The following is a 25,161-nucleotide window of genomic DNA, read 5'->3' on the forward strand; positions in this document are numbered from 1 at the left end:
TGGATGCTGTGTTAAGGAGGGCCGGTTTGGGGGTGTCTTGTTGGCTGTGGGAGGGGGAGGGGAGCCTCCAGCAGGCGCACATGAGGAGGGGGAGGGGCGTGGAAGGGAAGAGGGGAGGAGCAGGGCAGGTGTGGGTGGATGTGTATGTTAGGGTGTAAATATGTGTGTGAGTGTGAGCACATGTTAGTTTCAGGCCTTTTAAGTTCTTCATTTGGGGGAAAGAAAGAAGAAATAAAAATTGCAGGTGGGATGCATCATGTCTTGATAATTTCCAAAGGACTACTTTTAATATTGCAGGCACCTAAAGACTTTAGAGGCAGCTACTTTGCTATACATTATTGGCTGCCCATGGAGACTTCTGGTGCCAAGGGAAAGCATGCCAAGAACCACAGCCTTGGGGCAGCAGGACCAAGCCAGATGTAGCAAAAGGGGACGTCTCAAGGGATGGCGGTTCTGTACCAAGGACCACAGCTAGAGAGCAGGGGAGGCAAAAGCCTGCAGCTGCCTTGCTGTCCTCCTACCTCCCTCCCCTTTAACCTCTCATTCCAGGAGCCTTCTCCTGGGAGCAGGCATGAAAGATGCTCAGGGACCTGCCTCCAGAACTCACAGACCATGGGAAGGAGACACGCAATGGAGGGAGACCTCCAATCACACCAGGTACCATGGAGCTGGGCCAGCCAAGTCCCAGACGCTGAGGCATCAACTGGAATGAGTTAGAGAAGTTCTTTCTTCACAATCTCCTGAATTCTTTTCGGGGCAGGAGTCTCAGTCTTCTGTGGCTGCCGCCAACATCATAACACAAGCTGGGAGGCTGACAACAGCAGAAATGTATCATCTCGCCATTCTTGAGGCCAAAAGCCCTAACCCTGGTGTGGGTAGGGCCGTGCATCCCCTGGAGCCTGTCTGGGAGGAGTCCATCTGGGTTCTTTTGGCTTCTGGCAGCTCCCAATGCTCCTTAGTGCTCCTTGGCACTTCCTGATGCTCCTTGGCACTTCCTGGTGTTCCCTGATGCTCCCTGACTCTCTTTAGGGCTCCTTGGCACTCCTTGGTGTTCTTTGGCATTTCTTGCAACTCCTTGACGTTGCTTAGCATTCCTTGCTGTTCTATGATGCTCTATGGCACTCCTTGGTGCTCCATAGCACTCCTTAGTGATCCTTGGCACTCTGTGGTGCTCCTTGGCATTTCTTGCAACTCCTTGACATCACTTGACATTCTTTGCTGTTATATGATGCTCCATGGGACTCCTTAGTGCTCCTTGGTGCTCCTTGGAACTCCTTGGTGCTCTGTGATGCTCCTTGGTGTTCCTTGGGTGTGACTGCAGCTCTTCTCTCTTGGCTTCTGTTTTCCTGGGACCTTCCTCCCTGTGGTATCTTCCTATCTCTGTCTAATTTCTTTCCATAAGGACACCAGTCCTCAGGGATCTGGCCTACCCTCCACCTCCTCCAGGTTTGCTTCATCTTAATTACATCTTCACATTCCTTACTTCCAAATAAGGCCCTGTTCACAGGACCGGTGATTGGGACTTGAACCTACGATGGGGGTGGGGGCAGGTCACAATTCAACCCATGGTGGGTGTTAGGAAAGGGTGACACTCTTCATTCAGAAGAAAGCTCCTGACAAGCCTGTTTGGGGAAGAAGGTGGGACCGCCAGGGCCTGGCTGTGAGTGGGAATGTGTGAAATGATGATATGCTGGTTTGAATCCCCGGTGACCCCAGAAAAGCCATGTCCTTTAATCCTCATTCAATATTGCTGGGTGGGAGCATTTTGATTAATCCCATGGAGATGTGACCCACCCAACTGTGGGTGGTAACTTTTGATTAGATGATTTCCATAGAGGTGTGTCTCCACCCATTGAAGGTGGACTTGCTTACTGGAATCCTTTAAAAAAGAAAACACTTTGGAGAAAGTCCCCTTTGGTAAAGCCACAAGAAAGCCAGCAGACACCACCATGTTCACGATGTGCCCTTCCAGCTGAGAGAGAAACGTTAAATGTCACTGGCCTTCTGGAACCAAGGAATCTTTCCCTGGATGTCTTAAATTGGGCATTTTTATAGACTTGTTTTAATTGGGACATTTTCTCAACCTTAGAACTGTAAACTAGCAACTTACTAAAATCCCCCTTTTTAAAAGACATTTAAAAATGCTTCTGGTATATTGCATTCCGGCAGCTAGCAAACTAGAACAGGTGAGGAAAGAGCTCAGCTAATTTTTAGGGGTTGGGACTGGTGGGGGCTTGGAGGTGGCATGGAGCTGGAGAGGTGGCAGAAGCCTGCGTGCTCCACAGTGCATCCCCTCCCATTGCTCCTTGGAATCCGATGAATTCCCAAATCCCAGCCCATGCGGTTGTGAGTGGGTCTGGGAGGGCCAGGTGGAGGCTGGGGCCTTCCCATCTCTGACTTGTGTGGAACTAATGCTGTGCACGCAAGTGGGAGCACAGACAGGCAGCCCAAGAGATGGGGGCTTGCAGGCAGTCTCCCTCAGTCCAAGGGCCAGGGGGGCCCCATTTTCATCTGAGCTCCTCAGATGCCTTCATACACAGACAAGGTGATGGTTCAAGAAGCCAAAACATCGACAGATAAGTTAATAGATTTAATATGACGGTGAGAGATGGCATTTTCCTTTGATGGACATTTCGTTTCATTCTTTTTATCTATTTGTTTTTTGCCATCTTTCGACCCCACTCATGTCTTTGGTTCCCTCTTTTATTTCTTTACATTTACTTACTTTACAAACAATACAAGATAGTTCGAGTAGCTGAAGTCTCTTTTCCTTGTGGTTTCATTTCCTGTTTCTGCTGAGCCTTGTTCCAAATGGCTTGTTTGTTACTACAGCTGTGCATTTTTTTAGGTGTGGGTTCAGATGTGCTGTGAGTTCTACTGCGGGAATCTGAAGAAGTATGTGATCGAGGACATGAAGGGGCCTGAAATTCTTGCATGAAGGTTTCTCCTTCCACACATCCAGGCCCAAGGCAGGTGCTCTGGACTGCGTCTGCAGGACTGGTCCTCCATCTGCACCCATGTCCGCCCCAAGCTCACCCCTCTGGATTCCAGGCTTCCCGTGAGGCCATGCGGTCTGTGCCAGTTACCAGGTAGGTGCAGTAACATTTTCAGGGCTGATTTTAGATGTGTTAGTTTCTTCTTTTATACCAATGCTTGCTTTATATATTTTAAGACTAGTTTATTGTGTGCATACAAATTTATAATTTTCATATCTCCTGGTTGAAAGGCTGCTTGCATCCTCTCCCCTTTCATGCCCCCAAGTGGCGACAGGTAGAGGAGTTAAATCTAATCCCAGCTCCCCTGGGGAGATGGAGAAAATGAACCGCTACTCCACACCTCTGTTGGTGCCCAGAGAAGACCAGGTCACCTGGGTCCAGATCCTTGTTCTTTCTTTTTCTTTCTTCCTACCTCCCTCCCTCCTTCCCTCCCTCCTTCCTTCCTTTCTTTTAAATTTCATTTGATTCTATTTATTGCTTAATTTCAGGGGAAGCACACAACTCAACACAGTTCCTCCTAACCCCTTTCTCAATCTTAGCACTTTGTTCATTTATTTATTTTAGTTAAAGAAGTTGTGGGTTACAGAACAATCATGCATAAAAAACAGGATTTCCATATCCACCCTATTATTAACACGTTACATTTGTGTGCAGCATCTATTAGTATGGATGAAAGCACATTTTAATAATTGTATTATTAGCTATAGTGCATGGTTTAACTCACTGTTTCTGTTGTGGAGTTCTATGGATTTTTTTCTCTGCTACTAAAGATTTTATTTTATTTATTTATTTATTTCCAAGGGTTTTATTTTTTAATTTTTAGTTGTTGAATTAAAATTTTTTTTTTATATATTGTATGTAGTGGGTCACATTTCATTCTTTTTCCAAGTGACTATCTCATTATTGCAGCAATATTTTTAAATTATTATTTCATTTTTTAATAATGAACTGGGAATTGAATCTGGGTCTCTCTCATGGCAGGCAAGAATTCTGCGACTGAACTACCCTTTCTCCCCTATATTTTTATTTTTAAAGCACTTTTATTTATATAATCTCACATACCATACAAACCATCTAAGTGTACAGTCGCTGCATTATGTATACATCACCACAATCGATCTAGAAGCTTTTCACCCTGAGGAATATTCACTATGTCATACAGTTTCAGTGTCATCCTCTCGCTTTCCTTCCAGGGACATGCATGACCCTAAACTCTCCCTTTCAACCACAGCTGCACCCACATATCATCACTGTTACTTACATTCACTATAATGTGCTCCCATCACCTCCATCCATTTTCAACCATTTCTAATCACTCTTATTACATATTCTGCACAAATTAAGCATCAGCTCCCTCTATGGATTTTTAAAAATTTTTTATTCTAGTACCATATGCACAACCTAACATCAGCCCTTTTAATCGCATTCAGATACATACTTCAGTGCTGTTAATTCTGCTCACAGTGTTGTGCTACCATCACCACCATCACTGCCAAGGCATTCCCACTGCCCCAAACAGGAACTGCGTGTATTTTAAGCCTTAATTCCCAATTCCCTACCCCCACACTGTCTCCTGGTAACCTATATTCTAGATTCTGACTCTATGTGTTTGCTTATTCTAATTATTTCATGTCAGTGAGATCATACAATATTTGTCCTTCTGTGTCTGGCTTATCTCACTCAACGTGATGTCTTGTTCTGATACAAGCCCTCATTCTTGTCTCCAGGGCTGTGTGTCTCTCCCTGGAGGAGGGCGTGAGCCTCTGCAGGCCCTCCAGCCCACACGGCCGCACCTGCGAGCTGTGTGTTTACAAACGGCCTGTCTCCTGGAAATAAATCTTTGCACTTTCCCCAGGAAATATAGTCTATAAATCACTCTGACATTTAAGATGAAAATCGCCTCCTCCCGTGCCTCTGCCTCTAAGTATGGGCCCCCCACGCCTGCTGCTGTGCCTGGGTGACGGCCAAGCCAGCCCATTCCGGGGGATATGGGGACAGACGGTTCACGATGAAATCAGCGGCACCTTCCGCTGTCATCTTTGTCACTAGGGAAATGACCTTGCCCTGCAATGTGAGGAGGGGATGAAACCACACTGAGATATGACTACATACTGGTAAAATGACCAAAATCCAAAAAGTTGACGATATTCAATGCTGGCAAGGATGTGGAACAAACGACCTCTCATTCACTGCCAATGGGAGTTCACAATGGTCCAGCCACTTAAGAAGAGTTTGGCAGTTTCTTTCCATGTTACAAATTGTCTCACCACGTGACCCAGAAAAGGTGCTCCTGGGTATTTATCCAAATGAGTTGAAAACTTATGTCCACACAAAACACAGGTACCGTGACATTATGCATTTGCCAAAACCTATAGACCTACCAAGGAGTGACCCTTAATGCAAACGACAAACTTTGGTTAATAACGATGTGTCAATATTGGCTTATCAGTGTGACAAATATACCCCACTAAGGTAAGATTTAGTAATAAGTAAAGAGGAGTGTAAGGGAACTCTGTACAATCTCATCAATTTTCCGTAAACCTGAAATTGCTTAAAAATAAAGTATATCCATTAATTTAAAAAGCCAAAGAAAGGTACCATTTCACACCTATCAGAATGGCTAAAATAAAAAAAAATAGCGATGACACCAAGTTTCAGTGAAGATGTGGAGAAATTGGATCACTTACATATTTCTGGTGGGATGTAAAATGGCAGAGTCACCCTGAACATATTTCTTAAACATCTAAATGTATAATTACTATATAACCCAGCAATTTCACTCCCATATATATAACACCAAAGAAATGAAAATGTCCGTTAAGACAAAAACCTATGCATGAATGCTTATGGCATCTGGATTCATGCTAGCTTCAGACCGGAAGCAACCCAGTGGGCAAATTATTAAAGAAACTGTGATATAACCATACTATACAACTCAGCAGTAAAAGGGAACAAACTACTGATGAAACTACTCTGATGAATATCCAGAGAATTATGCGGAGTGAAAAATGCAACCTCAAAAAGCTACCTGCTGTGTGACTCCATGTATATGATATTCTTCAATTGACGACATCACAGAAATGGAGATCTGATAAGTGGTTGCCAGGAGCTGAGGAGGGGGTGGGGCTGGAGGGAAGTGGTGTGGCTACAAAATGATGTCACGACGGATCCTTGCAGCTGTGGAAATGTGCTGTATCTTGACCGTGTCATTATCCCAGTTGTATTGTTTTGCAATTATTCAGTTGCGAACACTCGGTGTAAGGTGCACAGGATATCTTTTGTACTATTTCCTAAACTTCATGTGCATCTATAATTATCTCGGAATTAAAAGTTGAATTAAAAAATAAGAAGGATTTCACTTAGAGTTCACTATGTAGTGTAATACTATGGATTTAAAAATAGATTTATTCTATTGCCATGTATACAACCTAACATTTCCCCATAAGCCACATCCAGATATATAACTCAGCGCTGCTAATTATATTCCCAGTGATGTACCACCAGCACCACCATCTGTGACCAAAAGTTTTCCATCTTTCTAAATGGACTTCAGTTAGTAGTACAATCATAAAACCGTGCTTTTATCAATTGTAACAAATATTTCACCCCTATGCAAGGTGTTAATAATATGGTAGTGTAGGTAAATCTCGCATTTTATGCATGAATGTTCTGTAAACCCTCCACTTCTTTAATAAAAATAAAGAAACCCAAAAAGAAAAGAAAAAAAATACAATGGGAAAAATCAATAACAACCATAGATATAAAATCTGTTAGAAGATGATGATGCTCCCATTTACGATTGCAATATGTCTGTGTATATGTTTGAATTTTTATATATATATACATAAATATACATATATGTATATATGTGTACCTATCGCTGTGTATAACAGATTACCGAAATTTGCCTACTTGAAACAGCAAACATTTATCATTACACAGTTTTATCATGGCAGTTTCTAAAAGGTCAAGAATCTGGCCTTGGCTGAGCCAGTGACTTCTGGCCCATAATCTCTCCCAAGGCTGCATTCAAGTACCAATAATATCCTTTGGAGCCTTTTCTCCTCCGTTCTTAGATTTCACGCAGTATCATGGATTGCATTAGTTCTCATTGTCTCTTTCACTTTTCTTTCCTTTTGTAACCACGGAAACATATACACAATACACATCTTCCCGTTTCAATTACACCCAAGCACTCCACTCAGGGGCATTAATCCCGGTCACGATGTGTTAGAACTTCATCACTGTCCATTGCTAGAACTTTCCCTTCTCACCAGACAGAAGCCTTACACACATTCTGCATTAAGTCACCATCACCCTGACCCCTATCCTTGGCAACCTATCCTCTAATTTCTGCCTCTGTGAGCTGACGTACCCTCTGATATTTTCTTTGCGGTGACCATGTGCTTAAATTTAACATCCTAAATCTATAACATTCTCATTTGCTTAGATACCAAATTAGCTTCAATATTATACACAAACTATGTTCCTATAACCCACCATCCCCCCACCTATATATAGTGTTTGTCACAAATTACATAATTATACATCAGGAGTATAAAACCTTTGATTTATCATCACATTGTATGTACTTGCCTTTTAGATCCTGTAGGAAGTAAAAAGTGGAGTTACAAACCAAAAAATGAAGTAGTATTGTTATTTATATTCACCCCCATCATTATTTTTACCAGAGATCTTTATTTCTTTGGTTAGTTGTCTAGTGTCCTTTCCTTTCAACCTACAGCACTCTCTTCAGCATTTCTGGTATGGTCAGTCCAGAGGTGATGAAATATCTCAGCTTTCGTTTATCTGTGAATATCTTGATTCCCTGCCTCATTTTTAAAAGACAGTTTTTCTAGATATAGAATTCTTGGCTGCAAGTTTTTGCTTTCAGTAATTTACATATGGCATCTCACTGCCTTCTTGTCTCCATGGTTTCCAATGAGAAATTTGCACTTAATCTTATTGAGGCTCCCTTGTATGAAACATATTGCTTCTGTCTTGGGGCTTTCAGAATTCTTTCTTTACCTTTGGCATTGACAGTCTGATTATAACATGCCATGGTGTGGGTTTATTTGGGTTTATACTGTTTGGAGTTCATTGAGCCTGTTGGATGTGTATATTCATGTCTTTTGTTAAATTTGCAAAGTTTACAAGCACTATTTTTTGAATATTCTTTCTGCCATCTCCTTCTCCTCTTGGGAGTCCCACAGTGCATATGTTGGTACACTTGATGGTACCCCACAGTTTTTTCAGGCTCTGGTCACTTTTCTTTATTCTTTCTTTTTTCTGCTTCTCAGACTAGAAGATTTCAACTGTCTTACCTTCAGATCACTGATGCTTTTTTCTGCCAGCTCCAATCTGCTATTGAATTCCTCTAAAGGAATTTTAAATTTCTGTTACTGTTGTCTTCAGCTCTATTTGTTTCCTTTTCATAGTTCTCATCACTGTTATTCTCTTTGTGTTCATTTGAATTTTCCTGATTTCCTTCAGTTTTTTCCCCCATATTTGCTTTTAGCTTGTTGAGCATATTTAGTACCATTTTTTTTTTAAGCTTTTGTCTGGAATATCCCAAGTCTGATTCTCCTAATTGATGAATTCTAAAGCTCTAGTTTTCTTCTTTTCCTGGACCATATCTTTCTGTATCTTTATGCATTCTACAATTCTTTTTGTTGAAACACGGATATTTTGATATTTTAATGTGTTGTTGCTGAAATTTAGGGTCTCAGACTTTTGTTTCTTAAGTTGGTATCCAGCTAGTGTTACCATCAAGCTTTCCCTGAGTGCCAGCAGCTGAAAAAGAGAAAAAAGAAAAAGAAAAGATCTTCCCTAGTCTTTGCAGATTTACACTTTGCTCTCTTTCAGAGCTTATCCATGCGAGTTCAAACAATAGCTCCAGGCCAAAGCATAGGAGCCTCACTGGTCCTTTCTGCACATGCATCTCATGTGGGGCATGCTCATTTGGCCCTAGGAATTCCCCTGGTTTCATGGGTAGGGATGTCCCCTCTTTCCTCCAAAATAGTGTCCTCACAGCCAGCAATCCCTGCCCCGGGCAGCCACTTAATTCTCTCTTGCAGCAGCATGTAGAAGAGCTAGGTGATCCACCTTCTACATGCAGGGCAAGTTCCAGGGAGGTGAATGCCTCAGGCAGTACCAGAAAAACCTTCCAGACACACCTGCTCCCCAGGACCAGGGAACTGCAGGGGCCTGTGTAGGGAATGGCCCAACCAGGGAGCCTTGAGGCCCTCCACTTTAAAAAAGCCACTTTCTTGATTTGGTGCTCACCGTGTTTCTACAGGCCCTTTAACCATCTTTGTAGCTTTGAGAACGGTGTTTCTGCCAGTCCTTGGTGGTTGTTTCTTGATTATGTTTTTCATTAGGAAAAACAAGTTGTCAAGAGTAGCTAAGAATAACCACCTAAACTTTGAAAAAGGAGAAAAGCGAAAGGGTGCTAACCATGCAAAACAGGTCTTCTATAAATAGGGAATAAAAAGCCAAGCATCTGATAGAGAAATGAGAAAATAATGGGCTTAAAAAAATGAATGAATAATTTACTGAAAAAGTAATAAAAGAGCCTTAAACATGTGAAGAGATGTTCAGCCTCAGCCATAATAGGAGAAATGCAAATTAAAGCTACACCAAGACACCATTGTGTAGCTGTCAGATTTTTGGCAAAACCCCAAAAGTTTGACAACACATTGTGATGGAAAAATTGTGGGCAATGGGCACTTTGATGCAATGTTGGCAAGAATAAAAGTGTTTCAACCTCAAAAGAAAGATATTTGTGATGTCTAGCAACATTCTATATTTGCCTTCACTCTTTGACCCAGCCATCTCACTTCTACGAATTGTTCCCAGTGATGCAGTGGCAAAAACATCGAAAGAAGGGCACAAGCAGGGGCCTATTCACACTTATTTATTTATAGTGAAGCCCCAAAACTTATTTATTTATAGTGAAGCCCAAAAGAGCTAAACCTTGGGGTTCCTCCCTTCCACACACCCAGCCAAGCCCTGGGAGGGGCCGTGGGTCCACGTGGTCTTCCTCGTTGTAAACTTTTCAAAAGTAGACTTGTGTTTCTCTTGAAGTCACCTGAGATTGAAAATATTTCATGTTTCACAAAAGTAGCCTCGGCCCTGTACCTTAGTCATTGTGACGCCTCGTGAAACGTGGAAGGTGCAAAGAACCCAGAGCGAAAGTGTGTGTCCTGTTCACGCATATCTAATCAAGGCAAGACTAGACATATTTATGCATTTATAATATATATTTAAATGGTATATTGTCTCTATCCAATATATTCTAAGTACAGAATATTTCTCTATATTTATGGAAATATAAGTACATAATATGTCTACATGTTTATAAACATTATGTATGCATATGGCTATATTAAAATAATAAGCATAATGAACCATAAATTAAAATAAATACATATATAAACAAGCAAAGAAATAAAGTTACCTCGAATGGGGAAAGAAGGAGCAGGGGCAGAGGAGACAGGGAGAGAAAGCAAACTTCTTTGCATACGAATTTGACTGTGAAACCACATACATGTTTTACGTAATATAAAACAGAAGTAGCTGTAAAAGCAAAAGGAAGTGCATGGACTGAGCTGGGTTTGCGATGGGTGGTAGTGCCACAGAGAGTCGGGCTCCTTCCATGGCTGTAGGGAGACAGGAGACTGCAGGCCCATGCCCGGGAGGGGCCCAGAGTAAACAAACCAAGTGCCTGAGCAGCGCAAACTGCTTTTGGTTGTGAAAATGGTGGTGGGAGCACCAGTGCTGCTTCTGTGAGGCAATTGTGTGCGTGTCATGGGATGACATGGGCTGGGGGGGACAACCAGGACATTTAGGGAGATGTGTAAGGATTAGTGATGTAACAGCAAAAAGATTAAGAAAAAAATCTATACTTCAAAGGTGTGGGAACTAATGACAATTTAGTAGCAGTGAGACCCCCTAATCCCCAGGCTGTGATCTCGGAATCCATTTTACCACTGAAAGGCACTCGAGGCTTCTTGGAAAAATGCTTGATTATAAAGCTGCTGTAGGGAAAGTACAAGATGAGCCCAAAGTGTCTTGTTCCAGAAAGCAAGGAAGCTGTAGCATCTTCTGGGATCATGTCAAAAGGAGTTAAACAAAATGTGAACTTCTGTGTCTGGCTTCTTTCACTTCACATGACTTCAAGGTTCACCCGTGCTGTAACTCGAATCAGCCCTTCCTTCCTTGTTAGTGCCCCTTAATACTCTATTTATGCATGAACCACATTTTGTTGATCATTTGTCTGTTGACAGACACTTGGATTGTTTCCCCCTTGGGGCTGTTTTGAATGGAACGGCTATGAACATTTGTGTGCAAGGTTTTCTTTGGGATGACGAAAAAGTTCTGGAACTAGATAGAAGTGTGATCATTCAACATTGTAAATGTACTTAATGCCCCTAAACTTGTACCCTTTAAAACAGTTGCTGTGGTAAATTGGATGGTATGTGTATTTTATTACAATTAAAAAAAAATCCTTAAAAAAAAAAAGGAATGGGGAAAGAAAAAGAGAACTCAGAGCCAAAGTTGAGGTTCTCATAAGCAAAGACGGGCAAGTTTAGCATCACTAGGTGGGTAATGCAATGGACCCAATGCATTGTCTACTTCAACCCTAGGGTTTATATTAAAACTAATTAATTAAAAATCCTGGTCACTACTGGAGAATGCTGAGACTTTACTCATTTCGAAAACAGAAAAATCAAGGAAAGGAAATAAGTATTTATTGCTTTGCATAGAAGAACTTTACTTCTGGATAAACAGATAACTGTAATGGGGAGGGTTTTTAACATAAATAGCATAGCTAAGGAATAAGGAATTAAAGTTAGAATTATCATTTTCAACCCTTAATGAAGTCATGGGTTGAGGCATGTGGACGGTAGCTCAGCGCAGCCCATGAGGTAGTCTTGCCTAAAATCAAAAACTGAATCTGATGATGTCTTCAATCTAACTACCAATTCACGGGAACCTCTGGGCCAGTTAAACATGTTTAGCAGAAAATTTCCGACTTCAGAGGACTCTACAGAAAAGACAATAGGTTTCTTTCCTAAACATATTACATTACAAAGGAAAATGGGGGCTAGGGAAAGGGGAAGATTACAGATTACAAAACAAGGTTTTAGAGATTTATCAACTAGTTTCAAAGTATGAGTTTCATTTGGATTCAGATTCAAATTAACAAAATTTAAAGTTTAGATGACTGGTGAAATGTAAACACATAATGGATTTTTGTGATATTGTGCCTATACTGTCTAGGGATCTTTCTTTTAGAGATGTGTACTGAAATATTTGTAGATTAACCCTAAAAAATCTATTTACTGAACGTTTACTTTAGAAAAGAAGTGGGAAGAAAATAAAAGAAGAGAGGAAAGGGCAGAGCCTTGCCTTCTCCAGCACAAGGCTTCCTGGTGTCTGTCCTTGCCCAGCCCTGTCTTAGAGTGCTGAGTTCAGGGTCGTTGGAGCCGGGATCTTCCCCTCCCTCTTTCCTGGAATCACAGTCTCTAGCTGGCAGTAGGAAAAAAAGTGCTCACGTGCTGAAGGGAGCCAGCTACCCCAGGGGTGGCCCGTATACCTCACATTCTTTCAGGTACAAAGGTGGCATTTCTGCCCTTGAAGACACGGAGCTGTCTGCTCAGGGAGCACTCAGAGGAGCCCCTCACCACAAGCCCTTTGCACTGCCCTCATGGCAGAAGGTAAGAGCAGGATCTCAAACCAAGCCCTGCTCTTCTCCTTCCTTGCTGCTTGATCTTGGACATGTTTAACCTTGGTTTCCTTTTCTCATCTGTAAAACCAGAAATTCAACAGGACTTGACTGAAAGCTGTGGGGAGAAACAAACAGGACGTGTTTATGACGCTCTGAGAGTGAAGTGTGCTGCCCTGTTCAGCGACCGCAGTTGGTGACATTCCCCCTGGGAAGACGAGTCTGCTCAGCTTCTGCCAACATCGCACGTTCATATGTCCGAGACTTTGCTTAATATTCTTCTCGTCTCACAGACTGTCAGTGTACTTCTAATGACAACACAGGTTTGCACACTTTAAAATCTTTTTGAGATCTTTAAGTAAGCCATTGGAAAAAGTCCTATTGGACATTTTAAACAGGAACCCACTGAGGACCTGCACTGAACAGAGAGGTGGTGGCAGAGGGCTGAGGGAAAGAGAAAGGAAAAGGGGCAAGGGCTCTCTGCAGCCAGGGGCAAGCGTCCCACAGGAGGGTCCCTCAGTGAAGACCTGTCCCCAAGAGGACATGCATGTTGACCGCATGGAAGAAACCATTGGATTTGAAATGAAGAGGCTGCAGGGATCTTTAAGTGGAGCAGAGGCATCTTTGGTAGAGTGGTGGGAACAGACAGCCCAAACTGCCTGAGGAACGTGTGTGCAGAAGTGGACTCAGGGGTTCCACACCCCAGGGAGGCAGGAAATCAGAGGCAGCAGGGCAAAGATCTAGCTGGCTTTTCTCTCTTTCTTTCATCTATCTATCCAGCTCTCTATTCATCCACCCATCCATTCATTCATCTCTATCTACCTATCTATGCACCTGCCAATCATCTTCTATCCATTGCATTTCTATTTATTTAAATGTGAGGGCAACGAGTCTAAGAGAAACTGAAAAGAATTAGAGAGAAAAGTGTGCCTCCTTCATCTAGCAGTCAAAGAACACTGGCTTCAAATTACCATTTGTCAGGTCACCATGGAAGCCCAGGTGAACGAGTCCATCACTTCCCTCTGGGAAGCAGGTGTGTGCATCAAATGCAAGCCCCTGCTGCTGACAGTGAGGGCTGCGGTGCCAGGTGTTGGAGGAAGGTCATCAGAGGAGGCCTGTGGGGACAGTGACACTGAGCTGGAATGACAAATGCACACCTGGTCCTGGCATTAATAGAGGGAGGTGAGATGTGCCACACAACGTCTCCTCTGTGACTTGTGGATGGTAGAACAGCTGGAGTCACAAGTAATTAACGGCTTCTGCCTTCAGCCTCTGGACAGGCATGGGGAGGGACGGGGTCTGGCACTGCGGGTCAGGAGGCACGGCCGGGGGTGGTGTAAAACAGCCTCTCTGCTCATGTCAGCTTCTCTCTGGTCACCTCAGTGTGCAAGGCTCCTCACCTGGGCTGGCAGAAGGGGGCAGTGGGGCCTTTTGCATAAACCAGAGGGAGCTCTGCAGAATGGAAAGTGGGAAGGATGTGGATAATCTCTTAGCTCGGCTCTCACTGCATGAGAGGAAGGAGTTCAGGTCCAGAGAGAAGGTGGGTCTCGATCCTGGATTTCAGAACCACTAATGAAGGGGCCAAGAGCAAACCCAGAGCCCGTAAACAGATGTCCCCACTCCGGCTGCCCTCCGACACCTCCCTCTCCTCCTGAGTAGGTGTGTGCAGTGCCTCCTTCCATGTTAGGGACCACCCTCATGGAAATGAACTTTTATTGCTCTTTTTCCCACAGCATTCATCTGACATTACCATGTTCTAAATTCCGTCATCTTTGATGAGGTCATTCTTCACAAACACTTTCATAGCTCAGTCACCTAAGTCTATCACCAGAAGAACCGAACAAAGGAGGAGAGGCAGCTCTACAAATGCAAGAGTTCAAATCCTCTCTCTGCCCCATGTTCTCTGTGCCAGCTGGGTGTGTTTCACAACTCCCTGGGACCACATCTCTTCATCTGAAAGAGAAGATATTAAAGCTACAGTTTATTAGATCCTCACCAAGCGCTATGTGATCACCTAGGTGCATTGTATGGTTATTTACACAGTTTCTACAGCATCCTTTTGAGATGGATTCTGGCAACATTGCTATTTTACAATGACAGAGCTGAACCCAGAGGTCATCATCACCATCATCATCACCACCATCACCACCACCATCACCACCATCACTACACAAACAGCATTACACCATAATCAACAAACATTGCCATCACCATCGTCACCATCGTCACCATCACCACCACCTCCACCACCTCCACCACCATCACCATCAACATTACTATCACCATCACCTTCACCACCATCACCACCACCATCATCACCGTCACCACAATGAACACCATCAACACTGTCCACCAGCATCACCACCATCGCCACCATCATCACTGCCATCACCACCATCACCACCAGCACCACCACCATCAGTCTCATCCAAAGATGCACAGTTGAATTCCGGCCTGGGTGGTCATGCTCTGGAGCCTGTGCTCTTAGGATTAAAATGCTTCAATGGAATGGCACATGATAGTGCATATGTCAATCATGCCTTGTGCTTACAGATAATTTGTCAATGCTCATTCTCCCCATCTTTAAGCTGTATCATTTATAAATATGAAATTGGCCATTGTATTCAAAGCCGCAAAGTAAAGTGGCTCAAAGTTGTTTTTTTTTTTTATCAATTTACCTGATAGAAAGGGCTCAAAAAAATTTGGTTCCATTTATGTATGATGTTGAACTCTATTTATAATTTGGGTGGATGGTGGGCTCTCCAAATTCCCTTTGGACTCTGCCTCTGAGTGCAGTTCTGCTCTGTGCTCAGAGTTGGACCCTGTGGCTCAGAGGTGCGATGGACTGACAAGCCTCCGTCCATCACCTACCCTGGTGAGTCCCCTTAGGGACCACTTGTCTCCCCATCTTTCCACAGAAGTAGACCATGCAGAAGAGCAGTCTGGTTATAAACTGTCTGACATGTGGCTGTCAGCTGTCTGGGATGGTTGTGTGGGTGCTGCCTCCATCAGTGTGGGAGTTGCAGCCCAGGACAGCCAGGAGGCCTGGGATGGAGGTCACCTGCTGCATGCTGGATGCCAGAAGCTTCTCAAGCAGAACCTGTGAGCCCCAGTGGCACAGAGAGGCCTGAGTATGACCAAAGGACAGCCCGTGTGCTTGGCTGGGTAACTGAGAGGTCACAGTGGACTTCAGAACAAAGCACCAGGGAGATTTGCCTGCTGTCAGGAAGAAAGCTTCCAAGGAGCAGGAAAGTATACATTTCCTCTTTCTGTGTATCCACAGGGAAATGAAATGGAAAGGCAATAGTGGGACTAGGAGGGCAGTGGGAAGAGGGTGGGTCTGGGGTATGGGCTCAACCCACTGAGAATCCTGGGTCTTCTCTTAACAGCTGGATATCACCTTGGGCAAGCTATCATCTTAGTGTCCTGTCTGTAAGTTGGTAAAAGTGAATACCATCTCAGACGCTGTTAGAATCAGTAATTGTGATCATTGATTTATAAAGTCTGGTATGTTTTTGGTCCCTTCATTTTAGTGAACCATGAGGATCCATCCTTATATGGGTGACTGCTCTGGTGCCCCATATGGTTCAAATCCTCACACTGCCCCTGCCTCCAGGATGCTCCTGGACTGAGGCTGCAGGCATCCCTTTTTCTCAGCCTCAAAGCAATCTGGGAGGAAGGCAGGGCTAGGTCTGTAACGATTGTTTCACTGATTCTTTTACCTGGCATCTATGTATGGAGTTCTGCTGTGGTCAGACATGCCTACAGGTGCCAGAATGTGGCCAAAAGTGAGGCAAGTCCTTGCCCCATGGCCCTTTCATTGCACTTAGAGGTAAGGGAGGAAACTGAAAAACAAATTGGCACACAATTAAGTATATATTCATAAATTATGATGTGTATTATGAAAATGAACAAGAAAGGGACTTAACTCCAACTTGGGAAGAAGAGGCAGCCCCTATAAGAAAATGACCTTTCAACTCCGACCTAGAGCATGAGCAGGAGCCAGCCAGGACAGCATAATGGGATGATCTTTCCAAGAAGATACTGCTGCAATGCCAATAACCCCAAGGGGAGAGAAAACTGTTGGGTTGTTGGAGTTGTGTATGCAGAATTTGCAGAGGGAAGGGGCAGTAGCTTAAGTGAAGGTTAGAAGAAGGAATGGGCCAGTCCTCAGAGGGGCTTGCTGGCTGTACTCACCATTTTGGATTTGACATGGTGTGAAATGGGAACCACTGGATGGTTTTAAATATGAGAGTTACAGGTAAAGTGGGAAAAAGGTGGTGAAAATGCCAAGTTAGGGGCCAAAAGGCTAGTCAGAAGTTCATTGCATGGGCCCAAGCAATATAGGAGGCATTGAGGACTGCTTGAGTAGAAATAAACATATAAGAAGCATCAGGGTCTAAGTTGAAGCTGCAGCCAACAGGATTTGCAGTTCCTGGGATACAGGTCTTGAGAAAAAAGTGGGGAGAAGTCAAGGACAGTTTCAAGGTTTTGTGTGTTCATTTGTTTTCCATGTACAATTGGGGACAGGGCAGGGCTACTTAAATAGATGAGGAAGACCAAGTGAGGGACAGGGTTGAAGGGTGGCATATGAAATATTCTGGAAAAGAATCTCAAGGGGACCTTGAGATGGAAAAGGTAGATTTCAGAAAAGCTTTGATGGTAAAACCAGTAGGATTTTGTGAGGTATTAGATAGGGAATGTGAAGGCAAGGGAGGGGTCAAGAAAGATTCCTGGATGCCAAGGACCCCGAGGCTTGCCCAAGTCGACCCAGTCAGTTGGTGGTGGAGTATAGGCTGGGTCATGGGTCTCTTTTGCTCAAAAATGCGTACTCAGTTTCTTCATATAAAGCATCCTCCCCAGTGAGATTTGGTTAGCAAAATGTCCATACCAATAAACATTTCCTGAACATTTATAAAGGGTCAAATATTCCCAGGAAACTGTAGAAATCTTGGCTCAAGTGTACTCAACACTTGTGTAGGCAACAGACAGTGGTTTGATCCCAGGGAGTCATTTGGGGGAAGCCGTGTTGGGGAGGAGAGACAAAGATGCAGTGGAAGAAGAACCCAATGTGGGAACACTCTTCAGCTACAGGAGAGGGCAACGAGCTACCTAATGAGGGCTCTTGCCATTCTAAGTCCATCATCTGGAGAGAATTTGGTGCATTAAGGAACAAGATGGTATGATGGAAAGGGCTAAGGTGTCTTGGAGATCTGGGTTCGATCCTCTAATTTACAGCTATTTAGTCTTAGAAAAGCCACTTTAACTTCTCTACCCCTCATTACAAAAAGATCTAGTGCTTACCTCATGAGGTGCTGTGATAATTAGAGATAATGTGTGAAATTGCTTGGTGCAGACAGTAATAATGATTATGAAGATGATGGTGATGGTAGTGGTGGTGGTGGTGATGATGTGATGGTATCATACTGATGGTGATGATGAGGAGGATGGTGATGGTGATAGTGATAATGGTGATGATGGTGGTGGTGGTGGTGATAATGGTGATGGCAATGATGCTCATAGTGATGATGATAATGATGGTGGTGGTGGTGGTGATGACGGCGGTGATATAGTGATGATAATGGTGGTGATGGTGATGCTGCTGCTGCTGGTGGTGGCAGTGAGGATGGTGATGATGGTAAGGATGATAGTGATAACAGCTGTGATGATGGTATTGATAATAGTGATGGCAGGGACAAAGGTAATGAAGCTAATGAAAATGATAATTTGTCAGCAAGTGCATCCCATCCCCAGGAAAATTGTAACATCTCAAAGTGCCAGTGCTTTAAACTTCATAATGTAAAGAACTTTTTGCACTTGCCCATGTTCATGTTATTTGGGGTTTGAATATTCCACTTGATGCCAAGTATCTCAGTGAAAACTGAAACTGCAGTCAAACATCAAAATGCATTCAGTCATCCAGATGTAGGGATACTCTGCCCCAAATACGCATATACATGGTGGCTATTTTTTCCAGTTTTCATCCTGCAATTTGGCAACAGACTCAATCAGGTGCTGTAATAATAGCTATCAAGAGGTATGAATGTGTAGCAGACACTTGAAAAGAATTCAAAGAGAATAGCATATTGTCACTGGAATCTGATACATTAAGAAAAACGCATTCAGGCTACTGCTTTTGCATCAAGCTAAGTGATTGAGGAAGGAATGGCATGTCTGCTTGGCGCACAATGTCTTTTCTGCACAGACTCTTAGGTGTGATACAGGCTAAAAATAGCCTTGCTCTGTGCTGGGGTATCTGGGGAATAGCTGTTGGATTCTCAGCTGCTGCAGCTACAAAAAGCAATATGCTTTTTGGAAAGGTATTAGGCTGAGGTTTTGTTCTGCCAGCATTGCTTCGAATTGTCTATCCTGGAAACAGAAGCCTGCCTTCCTTCCTTCCCAATAAGGCAGAGGAAGACAAAGGGGATGACGAAGGTGATTTTAGGGAAACCTTTAGTTTAAGTCACACAGTTGCAAAGTGCTCATGCATATGGACATGAGAACAGATGTGTAGTTGGGCACTCATACCAGAGAACATGTGCAGGTACATGTTCATACACACACGCTAGGTAAACACCCAGCCAGGTGAAAATACCTTCCTGTAATATGTCATTATAGTTTGTCAAAGCACCCAGGAGATTGGGGCAAATGTGTGATGGGTCTCAGGTGATTCTTGCTTTTCAAAAACTATTTTAAATGGTTGTAAAAGTATTGCTGGGTCTTCAAATATTGATATATTTCTCTGTATATACATACTTTGTTCAAAGGAAAACTTCAAAGAAAAACCTGGAAATCAAGTTTATATGCTTATACTACAAGTAAAGCTCTCACCAGAGTCACTGGCACATAGTATAAATCCAGTAAATGTTAGTTATCAGTATCTCAATTGTTACCACCACCATCATCATCATCACCACCACTACCACCATCATCACTGCCATCATTACACCATCATCACACCATCATCACTGTCATCACACCATCATCACCATCATCACACCATCATCACCATCAGCACCATCATCACTGCCATCATCACCATTATCACTGCCATCATCACACCATTATCACCATCACCACCGCTATCCCCATCACCACCATCATCACTGCCATCATCACACCATCATCACCATCATCACTGCTATCCCCAACATCACCATCATCACTGCCATCATCACACCATCATCACCATCATCACCGTCACCACCACCATCACTGCCATCATCACACCATCATCACCATCATCACTGCTATCCCCAACATCACCATCATCACTGCCATCATCACACCATCATCACCATCATCACCATCACCACCACCATCACTGCCATCATCACACCATCATCACCATCATCACTGCTATCCCCAACATCACCATCATCACTGCCATCATCACACCATCATCACCATCATCACCATCACCACCACCATCACTGCCATCATCACACCATCATCACCATCATCACTGCTATCCCCAACATCACCATCATCACTGCCATCATCACACCATTATCACCATCACTACCACTATCATTATCATCACCATCATCACCATCATCGTTGTTGTCCTTAATATCGTAATCACTGCCACCACTATCAAAACTAACAAAAACCAAGTTCATTCAGAATGGTGAATGGACGTGTTGACAACCTGAGTGTGTAGACATAGACTATTCACATCAGGAGCACCAGAAGAAGAGCTGCTCGTTACTTCTCTGAAGCTCAGAGGGAACCAGGCCTTGGGTGTGAGCTGGGCAAAGGGAAGGCAGGGTTGACCATGAGCCAGAAGTTCTGGAAGCCCTGTGTGCACTGCTACCTGCCACCCTGGGCAGCAAGACATGTCTCATTGGCTGACTGTGATTGTTGACTGAGAGCCCTTCATCTTCTCAGAGTCAGGGACAGATTGATCCTGTGACTCACCCAGAGCTTTCATCTCCTCGATGCACAACTAAGGTTTCTCTGTTCTTTTTTTCTTCCTGAATCAATGGGCTAAGTCAAGTCACACTACTATTGTTGCATGGACCGAAGTAGACAAAACTGAGAGATAACTTTCAATTCCCTTGAAATTGAGCTTGAACCAGAGGCCATCAATGAGTCTTCATGATCAGACTGGAAATAAAGAGGAGGAAGGGGGTGAGGCTGAGTCTTTCAGTGGATGGCCAGGTGAACAAAGCATTCCCTGCTAGGGTGGCCAGTTTTGCCTGGGACTTCTCTCTTTCTAGTGCTAGATGTCCTGCATCCTGAGAACCACTTCAGTCCCAAGCAAATCGAGACAGTTGATTAACCTAGCCCTCAGCTGCCTGATGTCAGGACAGCTCAAGCTCATGCCAAAATGGTACCAGGATGGGGCCAGCACTTCACCTAAGTCAGAATTGTATGCTGCAATTGACTTGATAAGGGAGAAGTGGCCTGCAGCTGGAATCTGGATGGCAAAGCACCACAGAGGGGAAGCGAGCTGGAAATAGGAGGATAACTAGGAGGAACAGGAGGGGAAAGGGATCCAGGCAGAGGCAGCAGCAGAAGTGAGACATGGAGATAGGTAAGTGCCAGGCAGGTTGATAGAATGGTGAGCCTGGTGTGAGTGTCAGGAAAGGGACTGTGTAGTAGGAATCTAGTTTTGCAAACACACAATGAAGTTATGGTTCCTGGAATATATTGACTTGAAGTTGTTTGCTGAATGAATGCACAAATTAATGAAGGAATGGACAGGTTTGTGTCATCATGTGAATTATCTCCATAAAGCCATAACTGCACAGGGGCTTCAAGTGGAAGTAGATTCAATGTTCAGGTCAGAAGTAGGCTCAATTGCTGAGGCTTCCTTGGCAAGTCTGAGAATTCATCTTGATTCAGCAAAGCCTGGCCACTCCCTGAGTCTGCCCAGCACCTGGAAGGTGGAGGGAAGTGAGCTTTGGGCCCTGCCAGGAAGCAGTGATTGGATGAGATTTTGGTGAAATGCACTAACAAGAGACAAGAAGAAAGGTAGATACACTCTGCACTATGGCCTGTTGTGGTTTGCTAAAGCTGCTGGAATGCAGTGTACTAGAAATGGACTGGCTTTTATAAAGGGGTTTTATTAAGTTACACATTTACAGTTCTAAGGCCATAAAAATGTCCAAACTAAGGCATCCAGATAAAGATACCAGGACTCTGAAGAAAAGGCCGGATGGCACCCAGGATTTCTCTGTCAGCTGGGTGGCATGTGGCTGGCCTCTGAGACCCTTGCTCCCAGCTCAGTGCTTTGTGCTTTTGATTCGTGGTTTGCTTTCCAAGTGTCTGTGGGCCCTCGCTTAGCTTCTCTGTTTTGGCTCTCTCCAGGTTCTGACTTGCTTTGCATCAATACACTTTAGCTTTAGCATCTCATAGGAAGGCACATTGCAAGTCTGCTGAGATCTACATCTCCAAATAACTGTTTCTAGGCATCTTCTCTCTGTATCAGCTATCCAAGCATCTCTGTTGGCACTCCAAGAATCGTCTCTACATATATGTGTCTTTGTCGGTTCTGAACTTTTTCTCTCTCCTTGAGCACTCCACAATTGGGTGTGCCACATCGCCATGGAAACAACTTAAGTAAAAGGTCATACCCACAATTGGGTGTGTCATATCTCCATGGAAACAACCTAATCAAGAGGTCCCAACCTGAAATATTGGATCAGGATTAAAAGAGTATGGCTTTTTGGGGGTCCATAACAGTTTCAAACCAGCACACTTACTTTCTCACCTTCTCTTCCCCCCCATCACCAAGGCCTCATTTTTCTGGGATGAATAGCCACCCCTTGCCCACCTCAGTCCACATGGCTCATGGAGCAGATCCACACCCTGGCCCAAAGGTGGACATGTCCCACACCTGCCAGCTACTTCACTCACAGCCAGCCACAGGGTTGCTTTGGAGATGGGCTCCGGTAGCTGGTTCAGGGCAGCCCATGTTGGTGTCCTTTGTGTGTGTGTGCAGGACCAGTCTCCATGCTTTGCATCTATCCATGCATTGGACTCTCCCAGCTCCCCCAAGTGTAGCTAGGATTATTACATCCTTGGTTTACAGCTGGGCAGTAGCAGAGTGAGTTCCAACCCCTGCAGTCCACCCTGAAACCTGTGCCATCCCTCGTGGGATATAGAGGGCCTGGGGTGGAGGGTAGGCTGGGTGGAGGTGCAACAGAGCTCAGTACAGGGCCCTGGAGCTGCCTGTGGCCAAAGGCAAGACTCTGGGGACAGGAAGGACTGACCAGGCAGCCTTCCCCAGAGGGACAAATGGCAAACAGGTACTTTCCAGGCCGTGAGGCTGGTGAAGTGATGGAAACATCTACTGGGTGTGCAGCTACATGGAGCAGGGCATTTTTTTGCCAAGTCAGTCTGGACATGTATTACCTTTTGGATTTTTTGATTTTCAACTTTCTTTACAAAAATCGGCTGGATTTCAATTTTTGGGTAAGTAATAAAAGCCAATTATGCACCAACCTCCCTGAGGTTGATATCTTGTGCATGAGTGTTTGTTGGAGAACTAACACTGGTATGGAGAGTCATTTAGTCAAGAGAGGCCGGGTTTCTCAATGCGTTTGGATTTTCCTGGATGTCTTTTTATCTTTGTTGTGTGAAACACTAAAAACGAGACCAGCCTGCTTCCCAAGCCAGCCAGAAACCTAAGTCTGAAGCCATAAACATATGTAATTAAGTTGTGCAGCTTCCAGTATATTTTATGTACTTTTCGTTGGGTTTCGGTTTGTTTGTTTGTTTCTTCTCATAAAATTGCACAGAAACTTTTTTTTAAAGAAATGAGAATCAAAACTCACTGTAGGGGTGCAAGGGTAGTTCAGTGGTAGAATTCTTGCCTGCTATGTGGGAGACCCAGGTTCCATTCCTGATCCATGCACTTCCTAAAAAATAAAAATAAAAAAAGCAAAACAAAGAAACACAAATTTAACAAATGGTGCTACAATAAAAGGATGCTCACATGGAAAAATAATGAAATGTGACCCCACCATATAGTATACCAAGAAAGAAACCTCACTGTATATTTGTAACCCCATAACTTTTATTTGTGCATTATTTCTTTTATTACTTCGGTTAAACTTGCGCATTATTTTGCAGGCATATTTCTTTGTACAGAGACCTTACATATTTACATGGTATGATAGAGTGTGGTTATTTTATTCTGCCAGCAGTAATTTTAAAAAATTAAATATATTTGCCTTTTACGAAAAGCATGTGGGGCTGGGCCATGAAAGTGGAGAGTAAGAGAAGAGGCAGAAGGCAGGGCCGGAAAGGGGGAAGGCAGGCGGAAGGATCCAGAATGCTGTGCTGGGTTGTTAAATTTCAGCTGTTGTGTTCCTTGCAGAATTCGTGTTTGGGGAAGCTGACTCCAGCTACTGCCTGGGAATCAGCAGGAGGTAGCAAGACCCTGGGGAGGGAGGCTCCCTGCGGGAAGACTGCGAGGCGCCCTGTTGTGCACCCTCGGGGGAGCCAGCTCAGGTAAAGGCGGGTACTGAGATTCCCTGGTGCAGTTCCTGCCATCCCCCCACCCTCACCGTGAGCAGTGTAGGGACATCGTGCGGAGGCGTAGAGAATGAAACACAGAGAGTGGCTGTACGTGACCTTCTGAGGACAGTCTTTTGGCTTGAGTAGAGCTGGACCTTATTTTCTGCATATGCCAGCCTAGTGCTGACACGGAGGTCAAGGTCCCACAGGCAGCGTTTACTGCACTGTGAGGATAAACAGAAGTGTGAGTGACCAGGAAGCACGTGGGGACCTGTTTGGAGAGGGTTGTTTTGAAGAATTTAGAGGATGGCCAAGTGGATGGGACTAGTCCACCTGTTGGCAAAGATTTGGTCTACTCAGCTCAACTCGGAGACTGCTGATGAGGTCATTCTTGCCACACATTCACCGGGGGCTACGACAGGACTGGGGTCCTCCAGCTCACTCTGTTCTGCCAGGGTCCAGGGGGCTCCAAGTCCTGGAATATTAGGCACAAAGAAATCCCAGGTCAGGGCAGTGGCTTCTCGTGCTGGTGACTTTTCCAGGCTTCTGTGTGGGTAACAACCCCTGCAAGCCATGGCGCACAGTGTGAAAGAAGGCAGGGTGCAGGAGGCTGGGATGCAGCGGGAGGTGGGGCTCTCTGCTGTGTGATGGTTCTCTCTACCCCCAGGGTTCCCTCCACTCTGCCTTTGCACTGGAATGTTCCATGCCACGAGGAAGGCTCTGTGATGTTCTAGAAGCATGGGAAGGAATGTCAGGTGTGTGTGTGTTGGGGGTGGGTGGTGCCTGGGCTTGGCTGTTATAGGGCTGAGTGCCTGGGAAGAGAAATGTAATTTATAGCTGCCCCAGATCACACGGGGACCCTAGCCAGGCAGCTTCAGGGCCCCTGTCCTCATCTCCAAGGCACAGGCACCTGCATGCAAGCAACAATTGTGACATCGCCAGCCAGTTATCACCACCCCTTGTGAC

General features: G+C 44.4%; 2 long non-coding RNA genes across 2 annotated transcripts; one reads left to right on the plus strand and one right to left on the minus strand.

The window, feature by feature from the left end:
• The first annotated feature begins 2,895 nt into the window (after positions 1-2,895).
• On the plus strand, positions 2,896-15,334 carry LOC143691147 (uncharacterized). Its single transcript, XR_013179368.1, has 3 exons — positions 2,896-3,089; positions 12,613-13,049; positions 14,460-15,334. It is a non-coding gene; the product is annotated as an uncharacterized LOC143691147 (long non-coding RNA).
• LOC143691146 (uncharacterized) lies at positions 14,430-25,113 on the minus strand. Its single transcript, XR_013179367.1, has 3 exons — positions 24,557-25,113; positions 23,511-23,594; positions 14,430-14,679 (listed from the first exon to the last, which is right to left on the minus strand). It is a non-coding gene; the product is annotated as an uncharacterized LOC143691146 (long non-coding RNA).
• Between the last annotated feature and the right edge of the window lie 48 nt (positions 25,114-25,161).

The sequence above is a fragment of the Tamandua tetradactyla genome, chromosome 7 (assembly GCF_023851605.1).
Source record: "Tamandua tetradactyla isolate mTamTet1 chromosome 7, mTamTet1.pri, whole genome shotgun sequence".
Classification (NCBI taxonomy): Eukaryota; Metazoa; Chordata; class Mammalia; order Pilosa; family Myrmecophagidae; genus Tamandua; species Tamandua tetradactyla.